Here is a 22146-nt window from a genome sequence, read left to right as displayed (position 1 = left end):
GTAGCATTTAAGGATTTGAGGAAGAAAAGCATGAATCAGAATTAACCGAAATTTTTTTCTAAAACTCCCTGATTGCATTTTCAAATTCCTCAAATGCCCTGCATAGATTATCAATAAAGTTAAATTCTATAAAATCATTAACGGGAAGTTCAATAATATCAACAAAGTTAATACTAACAACTTTATCTAGATGTCGCATTGCTTTGTATACATCAAATTTTATGATCTCGCCGTCAAACTCCATTGTAAGAATTCCACTTCTTACATCAATTTTCATATTTGTTGTGCTAAGGAATGGTAGACCTAGAAGTATCTCAGAGCAAGTTTTTGTTCGGTCATTTTCCATGTCAACGACATAGAAATTTTTCAGAAATATAAACTCATTTACCTTAATTAAGACATCTTCCAAGAGTCCTTCGAGATAAATTATTGATCGATCCACCAATTGTATTATTACTCTTGTATCCTTCAAGGGCTCATTAGAAATTAAGTTGTACACAAATAAAGACATAATATTTATAGAAGTTCCTAAATCGTACATTGCACGTTTAATTCCAACTTCACTAATTTTCTAAGGTATAGCAAACATACCTAGATCTTTTAACTTTAGTGGAAGTTTTCGTTGGAAGACAGTTGAAACATGCTCTCCTAAATTCACCTTTTCTACTCCGGTAAACCTTCTTTTTATGGTACAGAGGTCTTTAAGAAATCTAGTATACCTTGGTATTTTTTGGATTATGTCAAAGAGAGGTATGTTGATTTCAACCTTTTGAAATACTTCCAAGACATCCTTCTCTTCAGCTTGTTTGTCTCTTTTTATCAACCTTGAAGGAAAAGGAGACAGAGTGGTATAGGGAGATGGTGTTGGATTGGATTATGATGTTTACTTCTTCTTTTTCTGGGTTTGCTTTAATCCCTTTGTCCTTATGAGATTCTGAGTTAATTGTTTTTTTCTTCTTCTTGGGATTTCGGTTCTTCTCCATTCTTTTGGAGATTTGCGCCAACATCCTCTAGACTGGTTGTTTGGCAATTGTACCACTTTGGATGGTGATAGTGCTAACATTTTCTCGTGGGTTTGCCTCGATTTGTGATGGGAGTTTCCCTAGGGTTGGTAAGGCGAAATAGGTCCACCCTATACCATTGAGTGCTCTACCTTAGGCCATCGACATCATACGCTCTACTGAAATAGATTTCACAGAAAACCAACTATATCCAATTTTGGTTGGCCTTTCACCCCTAGCCAAAAGTCATCCCCGTATTTTGCCACATACGTGGGTTCAGTCCTCCAAGGGCTGTTAGAGGTATCTTCAACTTGCTCAAGGCTAGATCGATCGGTGTTGGGACAAATAGGAAGAACTATATGATTCCACCTCTAGAAAGTGCCTACACCTAAAAGCTTAAGGCACTGTTCCCATTTCCTCGCTGACCCATCATGTTAAAGGTACACCGTAAGAGTAAGTACACTTTACTAATATCAGGTAAAGGCTTTAAGCTCCTCTCCTTCGACTGATTGTTCACATCAGATCTCAAGTTCTCTATCGTACTCCATAAATAGGGTTCTTTTTACCTTTCCCTCACAGTACTTGTACGCTATCGATCATTGAGGAATTCTTAGGCTTAGAGGGTGGTCCCCTTTCTCGCGTAAAAGTGATCATAATTTGAACACGTCTTGCTTTACTAGGAATGATCGAACAATGGGAACGAATCCATAAGACTATCACCCTTTTTGGCCAGATCTTCCAACCTTTTCACAGTTACAGTTCATTGCGCCCTTTTTTAAATAGAAAATTAAGGGGCTTACTGGTTTTTCCATCATCCAATCCACAATAAATCGAATGAAACCTAGCAAAAAGAAAGTGAACACTTTGCTGAGGCTCTAAAAGAGCTCGACTGGTAAGGAGAGGCTTCGTGTATTTTTTTCTTCAAACCCTCAATCTGCTCTCGCTCGCTATTACTAATGGGGTCTCGATTGATTTCACTTCCTTTAGTTATTCAAATGTTTCAGTTCACTAAGTTTTAAAAGTCCAAAGAGCACAGACTAGCCATGGAGCTTGGATACGATTTCTCAATCGGAGATCCATGGATCATAGATGGTGTCTCCCCATGGCCTTTCACCTACCTATGAACTTTAATAGTTGGCTTACCAACATCAAGAGTGGTCTTACTTATATAGAATAGTAAGCAAGAAAGGTGAATCATAGCAAGACAAAACAGATCAATACATACCTTCTTTAGCTTTGTTGTTGCGTAATTCAAGCAAGGAAAAAAATCCATATAATATTGGTAAGACTCCTTTTAGACCCTAGATGTCTAAACTGGTTGTGAGGGTATCTCTACATGCCTTAGTGGACCCTTGGAATCCCGATGCTAAGATTTAAGAGAAATAGGGTTACGCTAAACCTTACGTAAAAACCTTACGTTACGACTACTTTGAGAGAGGATATATCATCCTCTTTTGGGTATGAATCCTATTTTCATCAATATGAAAAGAATAGTAAATGTTATTCTTTGACTGCTTCCTCATTTCATGCTTCCTACTGCACGAGATGAGACGGATGCCTACGAACAAAAGAGGGACTAATCTAATGGGCGGAAGTTCCTTGCCTTGCCGCTGGATTTCCTATTCATCTTTTCATATAGTCATCAGAAGGGATATCTCGAAATCCTGGTCCAGTTGAGGTTGAAGGTGTGAAAGAAGTTATTTTTGGTGTGTCTTGTTATGGGATCGTTTCCTTATAGATTAGGTAAAAACTAACATAGCACTTTCTGGGAGAAAGAGAAGAATTCCAGGGTCCGAAGGAGCCTTGTTCATCAACGAAGGCAAGTTCATCAATCTACCAGAAGAAAGGGCAAGCTAAGGGCAAGTGTACAAAGAATGTTCATAAGCTCGAGTAGGAGTTGCAAGTCGTATCCATAGTCTATCATTCTAATTAGCTTATCACTCTAAATGGAAAATGATCATTGCTAGCAATCTGTTATATAGTATACCTCTATCTCTATGAAACATAGAGCCTTTCTTTCCTAGTCAAATTCTTTCTTGACTTGAACCAAAGCAACTCTTTCACCTCTCAACGGAAACTATCACTAAATCATAGCTACTTTTATCATTGATCAGTGGCATTCTATCCCCTATTTTAAACATTCCTAACATGGAAAAGGTGTCTGCTATGTTTACCCTTTCTAACGGAAAGACCTTCTCTCCCCTTAGTCTAAATAACTAAATAATTTTGCAGGTAAGCTAGTTCTTTTGCAAAATCACTATTCTTTCAAGCAAGCTATGGATAAGAGGGATAGGTTAAAGGCCTAAGCTATTTTCTTTGAGATTTTAAGCCAGTTCAATTCTTTTTCCCATTGATCCTCTTGTAGAAAAAAGCTAAAACCCCTCTAGTATTAAGCGCATTGAGTGAGTGAACAAGCTCAATTGGGGTTCTAAGCTAAGCACCCTATTTCAATGTCATGCTAGCTGAGCCAGTAGACATCAATTCAGGTAAGCTCTTCCTCTTTCAAAAAAAGTAACTGAAAATTCAAATGGTTGAAAGATAACTCCTACCACATTGTTGAACTCCCCCACCATGATCGAATAAGTATGGATAAGAGGCTCATGGGATTGACGTAAGGGGGTAGGGATAGCTATATTTCTGGGAGCATACTCCAGGCGGAGGAGGAGCTGGTTTGATACTAAGAATTGGTGACGACATTCTACCTAAATAGTAAACACGTGTAATAAATAAGAGAATACTAAAAATGTGAGCCATAGAATTTCTAAATTTTGATACAAGATACTTATTAGATCGAATAAGTACATTAGACCTAAAGAAATTATTTTGTTGTATCCCGGCTAATACCAATCCAACCCATTTCATGAATAAAATATGCCCAATTAACCAACCAACAAAACTACTTGTTACAAATAACATATTGTTGTTGCATCGAAACATATAAATGTTGTCTAATCCGGCTAATATTAAACTTGGTAAAATGAAATAGTTGAAGTAAATTCGCACTTTGGCCATCCTAGTTTTAGTGTGTTTTTACAGAACATTCACTAGTTGTGTCTTTTTCATTATTTTAATTTGAAACAGGGTACTGTTTATGTTAATTTAACTTTTATTTTTTATATTATTTACGAAAGTTAAAAAATGGAAAATCATATTTAGTCCCTCTATATTACTCGTATTTTTACATTTAGGTCCCTAATGTTTTTTGTTTTTTTATTAATTCTAATGTTTGCACTTCTATATTTTCATTTATTGTATTCTGGTCACCAATTTGATGTTTTAATTTTCAAGTTCGAGATCTTAATTTCTCACATCTTATATTTTGGTCCATATTGCTTTATATTTTAGTTTATGTTATTTTTCATATTTTGTTTTTTTTTGAAACTTTATATGTTGGTCCTGAACAACATTATTGGGTTATTTGCATTTCTAGTTTATAATTCATTTTATTTGTGCTATTAATCCTTATCCTTCGTTATATTTGCAAATAGATCCCAAAATTTACTATTTTATTATTCATTTTAGTCAATGTTTTAGTATATGTGTGCAAGCATGATATTCTTATAATATAATATAATATTTTATATTTATATATACTTATATTAAACCTTGTGCTATTTTTTCATTCTTTTAATTCACACACACATATATATAATATAAAGTATTTTATTTTGTATATATTTTTAAATGTTGATAATGTTTTATAGGTTAGTTTTTATTGATAAAACTTGTATAAAACCCACGTTTTATAAATTATATAAGTTACATATATATGTATATAATAAAATCTATTTCTACTTTTTAAATTTTATATATATATATATATATATATGATATTTTAAAGTATAAATCTATAAGGTATAAATTAATTTTTCAATATTATGTATTATTTTATATACATGTATATGTTTATTTTAACTAACCATATATATATATATATATATATATATTAGTATAATGCAGTATATTATTTTATTTATTTTTTATTTATGTTATGCATGTAAATATGTTTGTTGGTACATATAAGTCAGGGTTTTATCCTTTTAATTAATATGTAGGATATCCTCATAAGCATTGCTTGGCTCGATCAAAATAATTTGATTAAGGGTAATATCATTTCATTTTAGAAGTGAATGCTTAAGGTATAAGAAGGTCACATTTGATTATTTTAAAATAAAATGGTATCCTACTAAGTGAAACTCTAAAAATGGTCGCACCTAAAACTTAGGAATGAAAGAAAAAGATAATGTTCTTTTATTTAAATTCACCGAGAACTGACCATTAGAACGTATAAAAGGTCTGATTTCAATGTTTTTAAATAATGAAATGTCCTTATTCTTTCTAAAGGATTGGTAACATATAATTAATTTACATTATTTTATTACATGTATTTAAAAATATGGATTAACAATGAATTTATGAATGGAACATCGATATTTCTTTGTTTTTATTAAAATATAAACTGATTGTTTTAAGGCATAAAAGGTCTTTTTATATATGACAAGAAATAATTAAATGTCGTACTTATCCTTTCATAAATTTGAGGATTAATTTCTATGTGTTTAAAAAGGGATCTTAAATTAAATTATATTTGAATTCGTAAATTTCATTGCAAAGACAATTATTAATTGACCAGGTATCAATTTAGGGAGCTATGGGAGTGTTAATCATTTCCCACGTGTAATCGACTCCCTAACTTAATATCTAGTACGAAGAATTTAAAATATTATTTTAATATAATTGAAATAAATTTTATAAACATAAAAAGTTTGGTTTGGGTGCCCATTCACACCCTAATCAAAGATTGGTGCCGACTCCACAAACAATTTTTATTATTTCAAATTCAAGTCCCAAATTAGTTGAGGCAACTATATTTTTAACCGACCATTTTATTCAATTTTTAAAAGAACGCTTCGACAACTGGGGGACTCCACTGGTGAGGTTTAGAGAGTCTACCATTAGTCAATTAATTTGTTGTATTTACGATAAAAATTATAAATTTACCCTAATTTAATTTTTGATCTATGGTCTGTTTAGAATAAATTTGTGTTTATAATTTGATTAACCACGGAATAGCTAGAATAATTTGTCAGCTAATGACTTCATATTAAATAAAGGATTTGAGAACTCCACTTTATGATTGTTTGCTTTTATTGTATGTTCTTTTTTCCTCACACACTACATAGTTGCATTTTCATGGCATTAAGTTAAAACCCCACTCCATCCCATTTAAGTGGAACTGAGAAGCTACTCCATCGTGATGGTTTTCACCCTCACACACTACATAGTTGCTTTTCATGGCATTAAGTTAAAACCCCACTCCATCCCATTTAAGTGGAACTGAGAAGCTACTCCATCGTGATGGTTTTCACCTCCGCATGGGCTAACAGACCGCTCCTGGGGCACACGCCTTATAGTCCTCATGATGGTATTCACCTCTACGTGGACATAGGGAAGTGTACCCACTCAAATTAAACTCGATTTTAATAAGCATGTGATGAACCAATATTGTAACACCCTAATCTGTTATGCAAAAATTCAACCAATTAGAATGTCAAATGGGACCACTGGAGTGGTTAACTCCAAAAATTTTTCTTTAAATGCCTCTTAAATCATCAGTTCAAAACTTTTGTAAATGAAATAAATCAAAACATAATTAAATCAAGTTCACATCATGGGAACTCCCAAAATAATATATAAAAATAATACAATAGATTATTAAAAATAAAATTATGACTCAAATACAAGTAGTTCTACGAATAATACATGCCCTCTAAAGAAATGACTCAAGACGTACTATGTTGCTCGAACTGTCTAGAATGTCAACTGCACGATATGATCCTCGGATGCTCCTCCTGAAGACCTATATACAGAAACAGTTTTTGAACGTTAAGCTCACTAGCCTAGTGCCATACTAACAACTAAACCATACTAAATGTGTTCATCAATGCTCATTCTATTGAGTGCAATAAAGAAAGTGAGTATACTCATATACTTCACACTGCTCTAGAGTATACATCATGGTGTGGTCAGAGGGTTACACATCTCGGAACACATACCCCTCTAGTATACCGAGGGTAAGGTTCTAAATCTCTACATCGGACAAAACACCCAACTAACCCACCCATCGCGAGGGTTCGAGTCTCGTTCCCTTGTTAGTCTCAAAGTGCCTCGTGCACTACCTAAGGATATCCATAAATTCCATACTTTGAAGTTATTATCATCAACTAGAGTTGGGTTTCCTAGTTGTTTTCCCGAGCATCAACCAAGTCTAGTTTTATGTTATCCTAATTAACTTTGTTTCTAGTTATAATTGCATTTTAACCATGATTCTCACTTGTAATCATATTTGATGGTGTAATAGTGTTATTGAGTCTCTCTACATTTCTTTTAATTAACTTGGGCTTTTTGCCCAAAAATGTTCAATGGTATCGATACTCACTCTTGGGTATTGATACTATAGTTTTAAAATCAGCTGAAAATGATGGGTAGTATTGATATTGTTGGACCAATATCGATACTCTTGAGCTAGGGTATTGATATTATTTGGGGTATCGATACTCTACCCATGAGTACCGATACCAAAATGGTATTATGGAATTCACTATGTTTAACCGGTATCAATACTACCCTGCGAGTATCAAGACCAAGTCATTAGTATCAATACTCCTTGAAGAAGTATTGATACTCATATTCCTAATTTCTCTTGTTTTTAAGCCATCTGAAGAATAGTATTGGTATTTTTATGATGTGTTCTAATAACTACAAATGGTATGAAAGAGTTATGAATCTGTTAACTTAGTTTCATAGATGTTGAAAACTATTGAAAGAGTTGTGGATGTGTTACTTAGTTTCCTAGTTGCTGGAAACTATCTTAAATAAACCAAGGGTCAATTTCTCTTTCCCTTTTACCTTCAAGTTTTCCCTACTACTTTCACTAATCAAGACCAAAGTAAATGAGTTATCAACTCATCTAGATACCCAAAAAGAGTAGTAATATGATATCAAAGATCTAAGGCTCTCTATGACTAACACATGAAATGTGAGGTATTAATGAAAGCTTGAGATATTGGGATCGCATTTCTTACCTTGGAAACTCTGGAGTATAAATGAGAATAAATAAAGCTTTCACCTTCACATAATTTTAAGAAGAAGAAGAATAAATTTTGAAAGGGAAGAAGAAAGAGACAAGGAGACAATATCTCACGTGACATATGCACCATATAAGGAAAACCAACCTTTAGGTAGTTTTAGGGAAACTTTATCCTTTTGGTCCTTCCAACTTTGTTTCCAACTAAATATATCCTTTTAAAGTTTAAATAGGCTCAAGCCCAAACTCGTGAAAGGCCATAACTAACCTTAAATCTTTAATTGGTCTCTTAGCTTACACTTGAGGCCCAATCGGGTTACCTGAAGCTACCAACCTGGGATCTGTGGCGTTATAACTCTCCCCTCATAATAAGAAATTTTGTCCTTGAAATTTAACTAGATAGAAAAGCATATCCTCATTGGTTTCCCAAGTGGCTTTCTCGACTCCATGGTTCCTCCATAAGACCTTCACCAGGGGAATCGTCTTGTTACCCAATTTCTTCACATCCATTATCAATATCCTTACTCGCTCTTCCTCATGGTTCATATTTTTGGCTTACCTCAATATATCTTAAGGGTAAGATTTGAGATAGTTTGAACAATATCTCCTAAGCATAGACATGTGGAACACGTTGTGGATGCTTTCTAACTCTGGGGGTAAGGCTGAGGGGTAAGTTATGGGTTTAACCCTCTCAAGTACCTCATACGACCCTATGAAATGCGGGATCAACTTTCCCTTTCGTCTAAATTGGAGTACTTTATTCCATGGAGACACTTTGAGAAACACATTGTCTACCACGACAAACTCAATATATTTATGTTTTAAGTCTGCATATGACCTTTTCTTATGAAAGCTTTCTTAAATTGACTCTAAATTAACCAAACCTTTTCTTTAGATTCTCTAATCAAATTCAAGCCCACTATCTTTCCCTCACTGAGCTTTGTCTAATAAAGTGTAGTTCTAAACTTGCAGCTGTATTAAGCCTCGTAAAGAGCCATTTGGATACTAGACTGATAGCTATTGTTGTAGGTAAAATCTATTAACAACTAATGGTTCTCTGCACAACCATCATGGTGTAAGATGGTGCATCTAAGTATGTCCTCTAAAATCTGAATAACACGCTCGGCCTAACCGTCACTTTGAGGGTGGAATTCGATGCTAAAGTTGAGTTTGGTACCTAGGGATTCGTAAAGATCTTTCCAAAAACCAAAAAGTGAAACAAGGATCTCTATCTAAAATGATCGATTTTTGTACCTCATGTAACCTCACAATCTCACGAACATACAATTGTGCTAACCAATCTAAAGTGTCATCCATCCAAACCAGTAGAAAGTAAGCAGTCTTGGTTAAACTTACAACAATAACCCACAATGCATCGTTCCTCTACCTAGTCATTGATAATCTTATCATGAAGTTTATAATCACTCTGTCCCACTTCCACTACAGTATCTGAATTAATTGAAGTAACCTTGAAGGGTCCTAGTGTTATACTTTGATTTGTTGACATACCAAACACTTAGCAACAAACTTAAACACTTCTTTTTTCATGCCCGATCACCAATATAATGGTTTGAGCTCTTGATACATCTTTATAACTACCTGGATGAACTGTGAGTGGGCTACAATATGCCTCTTGGAGGATATTTCTGCACAACTACTTGTCTGTCAGTACACACAATCGACCCCTAAAAAAAAGTATATCCCTATCATAAAACGTGAAACCCAAGGCCTCACCTCGGTGGACTTGTTTCACGCGAACCTCATACGACATTCAAAACTCTAGAACATCTTAAATTCACTCACTTACAACTTGCAAAAAAGTCTACCTTCACTAGATAAACTAAAACATACTAATAACACCCTCAATTCTGACAACACCTTCTACAAACTGATGATAGTACATGGTAAGGTCTAAGAAACTGTGCACTTCGATCACGTTCTTTGGGGGTTGCCACTCTAAAATGGCCTGAATCTTCTGGGGTCAACTTAGATACCATTAGTTGCCACTGCGTGACTCAGAAATGAAACCTCGGACAACTAGAACTCACACTTCCCAAACTTGGCAAACAACTGACGCTCTCATAGGGTCTGTAGAACTATATGGAGGTGTCTCTCATGCTCTTCCTCTGATCGCGAATATACTAGAAGTTGTGACATTTCTCTCTAAAAAGGTAGTGTCTCCAAATCTTGAGTGTAAAAACCACCGCTGCCAATTATAAGTCGTTGGTGAGTTAATTTTGCTCGTGAGGCTTGAGTTGACGAGATGCATAAGCTCATACTTTTCCTTCTTGCATCAGGACACAACCAAGTCTATTTAGTGAGGTATCACTAAACACGATGAAGTCTTTCCCCAACTCATGTTGGGTTAAGACTGAGGCTTTCGTCAGGATGATTTTCAACAATTCAAAACTCCTCTAGTGTTTTCACCCTAAATAAACGGTATTCCTTTCTGAAGTAACTTATTCATCAAGACAACTATCATCGAGAAACCCTTTACAAATTGTGATAGTACCTGGCAAAGTCTAAGAAAATGTGCACTTCGATCACGTTCTTTGGGGTTTCCCACTCTAAAATGGCCTGCGTGACTTAGAAATGAAACCTCAGACAACTAGAACTCACACTTCCCAAACTTGACAAACAACCAACGCTCTCAGAGATTCTATAGAACTATACGAAGGTGTCTCTCATGATCTTTCTCTGATCATGAATATATCAGAATATTGCCTATGAAGACCACCACAAAACGATCTAAGTATGGGTGGAAGACTCTGTTCATTAGATCCATGAATATCGCTGGGGCATTAGTGAGTCCAAACGGAATTACAAGGAACTCACAGTGACCATACCTCATCTTAAATATTGTCTTGGCTATGACGGCATCCTTAATCTTTAACTGATAGTACCCCGATCTCAAATCTATATTGGAGAACACGCACCCTTAATCTTTAACTGATAGTACCCCGATCTCAAATCTATATTGGAGAACACGCACCCTCCTTTGATTTATTCGAAGAGATCGTCGATCCTTGGGATGAGATAACGGTTCTTGATGGTTAGTTTGTTGATTTCTCGATACTTGATGCACAACCTCATCAATTGATCCATGGAGAAAAACTTGGCTAGATGAAACCTTTCTTCAATAACTCTTGAATTTGAGCTTTTAATTCTTTTAGTTCTGTTGGTGCCATGTGATAAGGGGATATAGATATCAAAGAGATCCTAACATTATCTCGATACTTACTCTAGCTCTCGTAGAGTGGTAACCCTGGTAACTCCTCTAAAAAATGTATGGAAAGTCTTAAACAGTTTAGATATCCTCGAGTCTCAGAACTGTGACTTGAGTTTGGATTATATGAGCCAAGAAAACTTTACAACCTTGATCCATTATCCTCTGTGCCTTGATGGCCGACATAATCCTTGTATACTTTTGCTTATTGCTAACCATCACTACCCTGGTCACATCACTCTTCTTAAGTTTGAGTTGTCTAGCCTTGCATCTCAAACTTGCATCGTTCTCTGAAAGTCAATCCATGCCTAATTTCATGTCGAACTCTCTGAAGTGTAGCTCCATTAGATTGACCGAAAAGGTCTCACCTTGAATCTCAATGGGACATCTACGATAAACCTTGTCCACTAGGACGTCTAATCCTAATGGGATGGATACTCGGACCCCTATCTCAAGATCCTTTGCAAGGATATTTCTATATCGTACTAGATCATAATATATATAGAAGTATGTGGACTTTGTGTCTACTAAAGCGGTGATTGGAATGAAAAATACAATAAATGTACCTGATATCACATCAGTCGCATTACACTCCATATAGACCCTAAGTGCATATTGGTGTATGGCCACACTAGGCTTGGCATCAACCACAGATCGACTTGTACCCCTACTAAACTGCCAGATATAATACTCCCTCCTCTTTGAGGTCCTCTACCCTTTTAAAATGATTGTGCCAACCTCTAGGTCGATGCTAGAGTTGTGCTACGTGCCTCAAGGAAATCTCTTATTAAAGTGGTATGGAGAACAAAAATTGAAACATCCTCAAGATCTTCACTTATAAATCCCTAAATGCCTCTTGTTACAGACTGAACAATTGGGCTGAGAAGGTGCTCTCGACTAACCACCAATGATCACCACAAACGATGATGCCAAAGGCCTCTTAAGCTCAGATCTACCTTCTCTGCCTGCTCTTTGTCCTGACTTACTAGGATGACTTCAAGGAGCCCTCCAAGATCCCTAGGAGTCCTTGGTCCTCTTATTCGAGGGTTGGGCAGGACTCAGAAACTCAACTACTCTCCTACACTGCCCGAAAGTGATATTAGATACTCTAGCTCTCAATTGGAGAACCTCCCTGAACCTCTTACAGCTGTGGTACTTAGACGCCACCAACTTTGGTGCATACTGGCTTAAACGAAGGAACTCTCTCTTGTACTCAAACACGGATTGGTCTCCTTGAGCTAGGTGCAGAAACTGATCCCTTAAATCATTCGTATGAGTCTCGCCTATATACTTTTGATGAAACTCCTCCAGAAAGTGCTCCCAGGTGGGTTGCTCAGGCTCCATCGCCATTTTCAAACCCTAAAACCACTTCAACTTCACTTTAGTGTTCTTATTTTTAACTATTAAATTTAAGGTTGAATATTAAAAACTTCTTTAAAGTTTTTCCATCATTGAATCAAGTTCTTAAATTACTTTTTAATCAGAATAAGTTCCTTAATTATTTTATCAGTTCTATTTTGGATGTTTAGGGTTTATTAATATATTAGGGTTTAAGGATTTAAAAATATCTTTTAATTATTATAAAAATATAAGAATATATAAATTAATATTATAGATTACAAAAATATAGAAGAATATATAGATTTAAGGTTTAGCGTTTTTAATTTTAAGTGTTAAAAGAGAGAAATGCCGCTAAAATACATAATATTTTTATAAATTTGCAATAATTTCAAACATAAGATAAAAATGATTATGTAGACCAATTTATTACTTGAAATCTTAAAATAAATAATCTTACATTTAATTAATCTGACTAATAACAAAATCCATTACAATATTACTTTCATGTTTTCAAAAATATAAAAAAAAACTTTTATAAATTTCACCATATGAGCAAAATATTTGTGGAATCTTATGATGTATGAAATTGCCAAAATGTTGACAATAGTATACATAGTAATTGTTTTATAATAAAGAAACTCTCTTTGCTTCTTTATTAGATGTTGTTGAAGAATCGGGTAAAGAAAAACGAAAGACCACAATAATTTTAACGAGGTTCGGCAATGTGTTTACGTCATCGGTGCCTAGGTGGCGCTAGAAGTTTTATTCAATGTCTCATAGGTTCAGGTTACATCTCTATTTATAATAAATAAACTCTGGTATATATTTACAAATATAACCCTGTACCGTATATTTATGAGCCATACCTAACAGATGTATTGGACCAAGATCATGTAACAGTTCATATCTTCATCGCAACCTCTCCTCGATGCAAATTTGCTTTAATTAGATCCATCGTAGAGGTTTTCTTCAAAATATTACATCCAATAATAATATTGAGGTAGTACATGTAAAATCAATATAATATACCTTTTCTATATAATGTTTGGGGATATTTTTAAGAAAGCTTTTCCTAATAGAAAGTATTCATAATTATCTATAGGTTTCAAAGAACACCTATACAATTGAGCATTTGCAAATATACATCTTAAAAAGTCAAGCAAAAGTCCCAACAAATTAAACAGATGGGTAGGAACTTCTCAATACAACCCTAATAGAACATCGTAAAATATTAAACAATATATCATTTGAGATATAGAATAAGAATATTTTAGGTGCCATTAAAAATGTGAATGATTTAGTGTTCCTGAGTGAGTGAGGATCGCAATAAAGGTTCTCTATAGCAGAACAAAAAAGATGGATAACAAATGAGACAATAAAAACGACAACTAAACATGAATATATAGATCATACTTCAAACTTGAAAACAAATACTTGGTTGTGGAGATCCATTATTCATAGTGAATAGGTGATGCAAAGATTTTTTGTATAAATAGAAGACGTTTTTTACAAGAAATTATTCCTTTCTTTAGTAAAAATTATTTGCATGCTCATCCTGTCTAATTATTTTCGATAATTGCGTCTCATCCTATCAAACATGAAATCAAATGAATGAATAATACTATACACGTAGAATGCCATTTCTTGCACCTCATAGTGAATATGTGATGTTGAGATTCTTTGCATAAATGAAATGCACTTTTCATAAAAAACATATTGGTCTGTTGTAAACTTTTTTTGTATGATCTTGTTTAGTCATTTTCGACAGTTGTGTTTCATCTTATCAAACAAAGAGAATATTCTGTAGAGGTCCATTATTTACATCCCATGAAGAATAAGTGATGTAGGAATTCTCTGTATTAATGGAAGGTGCTTTTCACATAAAACTCTTTCTCATATTGCGGAGATTCTCTGCATGGTCATATTGTCTAGCCACTTTTGATAAATGTGTCTCATCTGATCAAATATGAAGTCAAATGCGTTAGGATTACTCTGCATAAGTTCATTATTTACACCCCACAGTGAATAGGTGATGCAGTGAATCTTTGTATAAATGGAAAACATTATTTACAGAAAAATTCTCTTTTTTTTTTTGGAGATTCTCGCCATGATTATCTTTTTTAACCATTTATGATAATAGTATCTCATCTTATAGTATAGATTACGTTTGAGAAATCAAAATTTTATATTTAAAATAGTACTCAAGAATATGACTTTGATTCAAATTTTATCTGATCATTTTAAAATATGACAAGGATCATCAAAAGTCATTGTTGCTCTAATACATGGTTGATTTTAGGAAAAACATATTTAAGGAATAACAATATACTTAAGTTGATGAGAGACTTCAAACATTTTTGATCAAAGTGTTCAATTCTTTTAAAATTGTATAAATAGTCCAAACCAAACGACTTCAATGATAAATGAGTTGTTATTACTCCTTGTACGATTGAGCACAATGAATGCTATGTGTATGAGTGCTCAATGTCAAGGTTGAAAGTTATCTTTGAAAAGATATTAGCATGTATTTACGTCATATTAATTAAAAAATTATTATATGATTATTTTAAATTTTTTATAATTTATCATTGTATAATTTCATATTTTCATATTTTCATTTATTTTTAAAATAATTAATATTTTTTATAATTTTATATTTAATTTTCTAAAATATTTTAATATTTTAATATTTTAAATCTTCAATAATTTCTCAAATTTTAATCTTTCCTCACAAATTCAATATATCTTTTAACTATCTAAAAATTAAATTAAGCCCTTCAATTTTTAATTGATTTTTTTGGTATGGAAAAGAATCTAAACATTTAACTACTGAGGGTATCCTTCACAATCATCCTGAAGCATCTTGATCACCGATTGTGGTGGTTCGTGGATTATGCGCACATCGAGCTCTCCCGAGCTTGCTTTCTTTGCTAGCGAGTCTTCTACTTGATTTCCTTCACGACAAACGTGACTGTAGTAGATTAACCATTCTCTTCTCTCCATATTCAGGATATGGGACATGATAGTCTATGCACCAATGCTTTTATTCTTGCTGTCGAGTAGTTTATAAGCTTCTCTACCGTCTGTTTCTACCTCTAGCTGTTGAACTCCTTGGTCCCATGCAGTCATCATTCCTGTGTAGACCGCCCACAGTTTTGCTTCGAGGATGGAGCAAATGCCGATGTATTTGTAAAACCCAACAATCCATTTCCGGTTATGATCTCTAATGACTCGTCCACATGTTGTGTTTTCGTTGATGGTATTCTGCCTTGCGTCTGTGTTAACTTTGTACCAATCAGTTAATGGTTTTATCCAGATGGTCTGCTTCACCTCCGTGTTCATAGATTCTAGGTTTACTTCCTCCTTGTGTGCAGTTCGTGCTGATTGGTTAGCTCAGACGCTCATCAGTTGGAGTCTACGGCTTCTGTCAATGATAGAACCGTTGTCTTCCAAATGGGAATCAAAAGCAATTGCATTTCTAGAAAGCCAAACGTTCCATAGAACTGCTCCGAAGAGCAAGTCCCATTCTTGGTCTTCAATAGCCAAGTTGCATAGATTTTTAAATTAGTCATTTAACTATAAATTGTCTTATTAGTATGGTGGATCATTATGTCACTACAATTAACTATCACATATTACTATAATTATTAACAACTTTTAATTTATAAAAGATAATATTAGTGTTAATCGATATCAAAAGAAACATTGATATAATTAAAAGTAATAAACATTAAACAACGCTAATATTTATTATCAATTTCGAGGTCAAAACTATTCTTTTTAACCTTAAAACGAATAATAGTTCATCCACCAGAGATAGATTTCCCCAACTGAAGTGCAGGCCTGGATACTACACCGCCATATGCTGATTGAATGCGAAGAGATGGGCTCCTCAAGAGGTAACTCGAAAGTTCCCATATTATTTTTCTACGAGATTCGACATGGGTTCCGAAAGATACTCATTTTGTGATTAGCCTAATCTTCTTCCCCAATTCATACATAACCTTTTCGGGTCCATTAGTAAATCAATAATTTATAAGATAAATTATATGGGCAACCACTCAACTATTGTTCTCTTTCATTTTGATCACCAATATTTTGATTTCATCAATCAGACCACCAACTATTATGTAAGACACTCGTGCCCTTGATTGTGGATCTAGTGAATGAGCAAACACCTGCAAGAAGATATGTTCAAATGGAAGGGTTTGGTAGTTGATGAAAGGTGATAATGGTGGGCTAAGATGATGATAATGAAAGAGTATGGTTGCGGAAACAGTTTAGGCGTGATGATGGGCTTATGAAACAAACGAATAAGGGTGGATAGTATCTTAAACAATTAAGGAAGAAACCGGGATATAAAAAAACCTAACACTAATCCTTATAAATTGTTTAAGTGTGGTAGAATAGGACTTGGCCCCACTAGTTACAAGCAACTAGGAAACACAAGTATCAATGGATGTGAAGGGATTGACGTCACAAGCACCTAAATACATGATAAGTCGATAAAAGTTCTTTAAGAACTTAAACAAATAGGATAACCTCATAATATATTAATATGCAAAAGAGGATTTAATACAAAAGCCATGGATTATATATAGTTTTCAAAGGATTTAGGTAGAATGGATACATGATGGTTCAGCTAATGCAGAAATCCCTTTGAAAAATACAAGAATTTTTAATGAAAATACATGGCTTTAATGAAAGTACATGTTCTTGGCCAAATAAATAAGTGTAGGTAGCTAGCTAGGTACCTAGTGACACTCCAACTGTAACACCTATCTCCCGTATATGTTTCCGTACACAAGTCATAGGTGTCACATTACTTATAAAACATTCATCATTGTAAAACCCAAAACATTTTGTTTCGAAATTCAAACCAAACATTTTAATACATAATTAAACATTCATTAAAATATTTTACTACAAGTTATCACTTTAAATCCATTCTGAAGTATTTTTTGTAATTTCGATTACATGCTAGCTAAGTTTCAAAATAAACATGATTGTCCTACTGTTACTGACGAGTCAACACTGGATTGATGATAGCTAATGTTACTGCACTCCTTACTCAGCTAATCTTTGATTTTACCTACGCGTGAAGTCAAGACACGTTAAGTATTTACTTAGCGAGACATAATACTTTAAATGAACTACAATTTATACATAAACATGTCATGACTATCAAAATCCGAGATAATTCATATACTTCATGAGAATCCTTTGCAATCCCTTTTAGTTAAACCAATAAGTGACACTTTTTATGCCAAAATGCACGGTTCTAACTTTTCATGTAACTTGCATTAGTGGCACCTTTATGCCAAAATGCACTGTTAGGCATTTAACTTTTCAACTAACTTGCATTAGTGGCACCTTTCTGTGAAAATGCACTGTTAGACATTTAACTTTTCATCTAACTTGCATTATTGGCACCTTTCTGCCAAAATGCACAGTTAGGCACTTAACTTTTCATCTAACTTGCATTAGTGGCACCTTTCTGCCAAAATGCATAGTTAGGCAATTAGTTTTTCATCTAACTTACATTAGTGGAACCTTTCTGCCAAAATGCATAATTAGGCACTTAACTTTTCATCTAACTTGCATTAGTGGCACCTTTATGCAAAAATGCATAGTTAGGCCTTTTCATCTTAGAGCAGTTCATACTCTGAAAATTATTCATAATATATATTCCATATACATTATAAACATATATCGAATGCGGTAAAACATACATTAATCTAAACATTAGAGGTTAACTCATTGTGAGTCTCCCTCATCCGATACACTTACAATAGATGCACTCACCTTATATACCTCCCTAGTACGCTGAAATGTCGTCCAAGTACTCTACAACTTTACCCTTGTCCTTTTTCTTATTTGACTCGGGAGCTTGGTTATGATCTACACAAGCATCCATTAAATACACATAACATACAATTGTTAGTATTCTCTCTAACATTTATACTTTTAATAATACTCAAAAGAACTATTATTTTTAATTTCTATGACCATCTCAGCCTATGTTAAAATTCAAAGCTCAATAGTATCGGTACCCCTACCATTGTATCGATACTTCTATACTATGGTACCGATACTTCCTTTCAGTATCGATACCATTTATGCATTCTAGAATCCCTGGTATCGATACCTTTCTCTTAGTATCGATACCCATATCAGTATCGATACTAATTGCATCAGTATCGATATTGTTCATCGTATTTTTACCAATTTAAACCTATAGTATCATTACTATTCTTTCAGTATCGATACCCTTACCCAGATTTTCCAATTTTTAGCTCGATTTTTACCTAAATTTGGTCAAATTCCCTTACTTTTACCTCTAAAAATACTATTCAACTCTTCTTTACTTATCCCAACTAACATTTCTTCATTTAGCTTCTTATAACATCTAGAACCTCCAAAGAACAACTCCAACCAAGAATCATTCCACTTTTTCTAACATGTTTTTTAATCTCATCCAAGGCTTCTAATCTCTTATTTACTTCTTCGACAAGTCAAATATACTAGTAAGCCTCCATAAAAACTCATATTCTAACATATCATTCAAAAACCCATTTCTTTCAATCTCAAATAAAATATCCATCTCTTAGTTTTAATCCTCTTCAACCCTTCCTTAAGCCTCTATAAGACTCAAGGTTTCAATAACAAACCAAAAATGAAAGGAAAAACTAGTTAAATGAAGTCTTACCTTTGGCTATGGAGGAGAGCACATGAATACGGGAAGAAGAAAAAGAAGAGTATATTACTTAGTTTTATTCTAACTTTCCCCTTTTTCGCTTTCTTAAATCCCTAATAAATGAATTTTAAATTCATTTCCCCTTAAAGGACCACAATGCTCTTTTATTATTCCATTGTTACAAATTGGTCTTAAACACTATGTCTAAATCATTTCTTATCCTTTATCGTTAATTCAAATTAGTCCCCAACTTTTAAATCTTTTATATAAAGTTACTGACCTGATATTTGGGGTATTACAATTCTTCCTCCTTAAGAAAATTCATCCTCGAATTTAACGAAGTACTTGTAACGAAGAGGTGTGGAAATTACTTCCTTATGTCCTCCTCTCTTTCCCTAGTAGCTTCTTCCAGCTTATGATTCTGCCAGAGAACTTCAACTAAAGGAATCTTCTTACTATGTAATTCCTTGTTTTCTCTAGCCAAGATCCGCATTGGCTCTTCCTCATAAGTTAAATCTGGTCGGATATCTATTTCCTCTGGTGTGATAATGTGGGATGGATATGATAGGTACCTTTTAAGCATCGACACGTGAAAGACATTGTGGATCTTGTCCAATTTAGGAGGCAAAGCTAATTGATAAGCTATGGGTTTGACCATTTTTAAGATCTTATCAGGTCCAATAAATCTCAGACTCAGCTTTCCTTTGCGCCCGAACCACAATATTTTCTTCCTGGGTTACACTTTCAGAAATACCTTGTCTCCCACTTGAAATTCAATTTCTTTTCTTTTCAAATCAGCATAAGATTTTTGTCGATCGGAGACTATCTTCAGATTATCCTGGATAACTTTTACTTTCTCCTCTATTTATTTTATCAAATTCGGGCCAACTAGGTCTCGATCTTTGAGGTGAAACTAATTTAATGGTTTTCGACACTTCCTCCCATACAAAGCTTCATACGAGGCCATCTTAATACTTGATTGGTAACTATTGTTAGAAGTAAATTCCACTAAAGGTAAATACCTTTCCCATTATCCTTTAAATTCAATCACACATGCCCTTAGCATGTCCTCTAATATCTAAATAGTTCGTTTTAACTACCCATCTATCTGTGGATGAAAAGATGTTCTGAAATTCAATCAAGTACACAGTGCCTCATGTAAAGAATTCCATAATTTTGAAGTAAACCATGGCTCTCGATCTGACACTATCGATATAGGGACTCCATGTAGTCAAACTATCTCTTTTATGTACAATTCTGCATATTTTTCAATCGAGTAATCTAATCGAGCTGGAATGAAGTGAGTTGTCTTGGTCAATCTGTCTACAATTACCCATATCAAGTCCTTTTTACCTAATGAAAAAGGTAACCCCGAAATAAAATCCATTGTAACTCTTTCTCACTTCCACTCAGTAATGGATATCGATTGTAACAATCCAGATGGCACTTGATGTTCAACTTTCACTTGCTGACATGTCAAAAATTTTGTAACAAACTTCGATATAGCTTTTTTCATTCCAGACCACCAATAACGACTCTTTAAATCCTGATACATCTTATTCTCGCCTAGATGCATCATCAAAGGACTATAGTGTGCCTATAAAAGAATATCTTTCTTCAGTTCATCATTATCGGGAATGCAAAGTCTTCCATGATAATATAAACATCCATCAACCCTTATTTCGAAGTCTTTAACCTCTCATTTTTCTACTTATGCCCTTCTCGCCAAGAAATTTTCATCTTGACCTTACAGATCTTTTACTCGATCTAAAAGAATCTGCTTTAACTTGAGTTCAATAATCAAGGTGCCATCTTCATTTGAAGACATACGCGCATCCAAAGGCCTAAGAGCGACAAAAGTTTTTCAGCTAAGTGCATCCGCTACAACATTAACCTTTCTGGGATGAAAATCAATGATCAAATCATAATCTTTTAAAAGCTCAATCCATCTTATCTTCCTCAAGTTTAGTTCTTTCTGAGTTAGCAAGTACTTTAGACTCTTTTGATACATATAAACATGACAACGCTCACCGTATAGATAATGAAGCCAAATTTTCAAAGAATACACGGCAGCTGCTAATTTCAAGTCATCTGTTGGGTAATTTTTCTCGTGAGTTTTCAACTGTCTTGAGGCATAAGCCACGAATTTTCCATTTTGCAAAAGCACACATCCCAACCCATTATGAGATGCATCACTAAAGACTACATAATATTTACCCGACTAAGGTTGTACAAGTACTGGGCTTCTGTTACATTTCATTTTAGCCTTTAAAAACTTTCTTGGCATTTCTCCAACCAACCAAACAAAAGGCACATCTTTCCGTAACAACTTATTTAACGGTGAAGATAACATTGAGAAGTTCTTCACGAACCGTCTATAATAACCAACAAGCCCCAAGAAACTATAAACTTCAGGAACATTCTTTGGGTCGTTGCCAATCCACTATAGCTTGAATCTTTTTAGGATCCACTCTTATTCCTTCTGCGGAGACTATATTACCAAGAAAAACAATTTCAACTCACAAAAAATCACAATTTGACAATTTGGCAAACAACTTCTTTTCTTGAAGTATCTGAAGAATCACCCGAAGATGAGAATCAGGTTCACCTCTTGACTTGGAATATACCAAAATATCATATATAAAAACCACCAAAAATTGATCCAAGTAAGACTAGAATACTCGGTTCATCAAGTCCATAAATGTTACAAGAGAATTTGTCAATCCAAATGGCATCACCACAAATTCATAGTGTCCATACCGAGTCTGAAAAGTTGTTTTGGAAATATCATCCT

The 22146-nt window shown here is 34.2% G+C and overlaps 1 long non-coding RNA gene across 1 annotated transcript; it reads right to left on the bottom strand.

Moving 5' to 3' along the window:
* Window positions 1–1131: 1131 nt before the first annotated feature.
* Window positions 1132–10637, bottom strand: LOC120215577. The gene is made up of 3 exons (XR_005524969.1): window positions 10627–10637; window positions 8875–8879; window positions 1132–1944 (listed from the first exon to the last, which is right to left on the bottom strand). It is a non-coding gene; the product is annotated as an uncharacterized LOC120215577 (long non-coding RNA).
* Between the last annotated feature and the right edge of the window lie 11509 nt (window positions 10638–22146).

This window comes from Hibiscus syriacus, unplaced genomic scaffold (genome assembly GCF_006381635.1).
Source record: "Hibiscus syriacus cultivar Baekdansim isolate YM2019G1 unplaced genomic scaffold, ASM638163v2 tig00110123_pilon, whole genome shotgun sequence".
Lineage (NCBI taxonomy): Eukaryota > Viridiplantae > Streptophyta > Magnoliopsida > Malvales > Malvaceae > Hibiscus > Hibiscus syriacus.
The sequence above is the reverse complement of the archived record's forward strand: the minus strand, read 5'-3'. Positions and strand labels throughout refer to the sequence as shown.